Below are 2,752 nucleotides of genomic sequence, written 5' to 3'. Positions count from 1 at the left end.
AGAATTCCACCCAGGAGGTGGAGGTTGCAGTGAGCTAAAATCACACCACTGCACTCTAGCCTGGGCCTGGGTGAGAGAGTGAGACTCTCTCTCAAATAAATAAATAAATAAATAAATAAATAAATAAATAAATAAGTGAAAAGACAATCTACCAACTAGGAAAAGGAGAATTCATTCAGCAAATATTATTGAGCACCTACTATGTGCCAAGTGTTGTCAACAGCCCTTCAGATACATCGGTGAACAGATCAAAGCATATTGTTTAGACTTAGGGAGATAATCTCCAGAATTAAAACCAAAATGAGTTAAAATTGTTTACCCTTAGGAAGTGGAGAGAGGGTTAGAGAACTGTTCTTTTTCGTCATAAACCCTCCATACTATTTTATTTTTTATTACTTGAATTTATTACTTTGTTAGAAATTTAAAAGAGAAAACATTGTAACAAAATAAAAGGTACTTTATAAATTTTTTTTAAAATGTCCACTCTCAGAGGAGCATTTTATTTAAAACTATGCCTTTGTTCTCACTTATAGGTGGGAGCCATATGATGAGAACGCATGGACACAAACAGACACTGGGGCCTACTTGTGGGTGGAGGAAGGGAGGAGGGAGAGGATCAGAGAAAATAATGAATGGGTGCTAGGCTTAGTACCTGGGTGATGAAATAATCTGTACAACGAACCCCTGTAACATGAGTTTACCTATAAAACAAACCTGCACATGTACTTCGGAACCTAAAATAAAAGTTTTTTTTTTTTTAAACTATGTCTTGATTACTATGAAACAGACACCATTCTAAGTACTTTACACATATTAATTCAATTAATCATCATTATAACATATGAATTAGGTACTCCACAGATGAGAACAAAGAAGCTCAAAGAGGTTAAGGAAGCTGAGGCACAGAGAGGTTAAATTGTGTGAGATCTCACAGTTAGTAAAAAATGGAGCTGGGATTTGAATCCACATGGTCTGGCTCTGGAGGCTATGTCTTCTATACCTCACCGCACATTGGTACGTCAACAGTTCCAGCACCTAACTGACAAAGGATTAATATATGGAACATATCAAGAGCTCCTGAAAATCAATAAGAGAAAAACAACCAATAGAAAAATCAATAAAAACATAAACAAGAATTTTCTGGAAGAAATATTGCTCATAAACATATGAACTGACACACCCAAACTCGTTAGTAATTAAGGAAATGCACATGAAAACCACAGCAAGGTAGCATCTCACACTAAACTGATGGGCAACAATTTTAAAGTTAGTTAAAGCCAAGTGTCACAGAGGATATGGAGCAATGTGAACTCTCACACTCTGGCAAAGGCATATATTGATACAATCACTTTGGAAAACACAATCTAGTAGGCTCTAGTACAAGTGAATACACACAGACCATATGACCCAGCAGTTCCACTCTTAGTTATAGATCCTAGAGAAACTTTTGCACATGAGCACCAGAAGACATAAAATAGAATGTTCTAGAAGCAATGTACATAATAGGAAAAAACAATATAAATGTCCATCAATAAGAACATGGATGAATGAACTGTGGTACATCCATATTCATACAATGGAATACAAAAAACAGAGCTGCTTATGTAAACAAAGATGAGTATCAAAATCATAGTGTTGAGTGAAAACAATCAAGTAACAGAAGAATACTGTGTGTGTGTGTGTGTGTAATGTTTCTATGCCAAAAGCAGACAAACCTAAATGTTTTATTGTTTAGGAAGACATACATATGCGATGGAACTGTAAATAGAATCAAGGGAATGATAGACAAACACATCAGTTACTCATGGTAGGGGAGGGTACAGGGGAACGAGAACAGGGAGAGGCACACAGGGGCCTTAGAAACTACTGGCAGCATCTATTTCTTAAGTCAGAGGGCAGACGCACATATATTTGCATATTATTCTTTCAACTCTTTTATATGCATGATATATTTCATAATTAACACAAAAAGGAAAAGATAAAAAATCCCTAGTAGATCTGAAAAGCATTACATATTCTTTTCAGAAACAAGAAGATAGGGAAGGAGCTAGAAGGCCATGCCTGTTTCTGCTAATCCACCCCTTGTTGCACGCCAGATCTCTCGGCTACTGATTGCACTACCAGGACTTCCTCTTGGCACCCAACACTTGGTCTATGCACCTCATACCAGCCCTTCCCTAGTGGTAACAAATTAGCAGCCCTTGGGCTAAATCTGTTTGTAGTTGTGTTTTATGTGGACAGCACAGTTATGGTTGTTTTTAAATTTGAAATGGTTCAGAAAAACAAGACACACATACATACATATATGCATGTACACATGTACATATGCATATATGTACAGAGAGATGAAATAAATATGCACAATATTGTTGAATTTGAGAGGCAGATGATATACAGTTGTTTATTATACTATTCTTTCAACCTTCCTGTATGTTTGAAGTTTTTTTCTAAGAAAAGTTGGAGAAACTAAATTTGAAGGCCTTTAGAAGGAACACGCCCTCTCTGGGTCAACCAAGTCCCCACCATTCCCTATTACAACTCTCTGCCTGGTTCCCTCATCTCTGTATCTCCGATCCCTACAGACACTTGAGTTTGCAACCTCTGGCTCAGCTTGTGGGTCTCGACTCCTTCTAGGTCTCCCTGCCTCCTCTCTGTAAACAGGTCACAGCTCTGGGGCATAAAAGATGTTTTTCTCACTCCCAGAGGCTGAATAAACCATACACTAAGTTTAGTTTAGTTTTGAGAACAGGTT

Source organism: Macaca nemestrina, chromosome X (genome assembly GCF_043159975.1).
Source record: "Macaca nemestrina isolate mMacNem1 chromosome X, mMacNem.hap1, whole genome shotgun sequence".
Taxonomy (NCBI): Eukaryota; Metazoa; Chordata; class Mammalia; order Primates; family Cercopithecidae; genus Macaca; species Macaca nemestrina.
The sequence above is the reverse complement of the archived record's forward strand: the minus strand, read 5'-3'. Positions refer to the sequence as shown.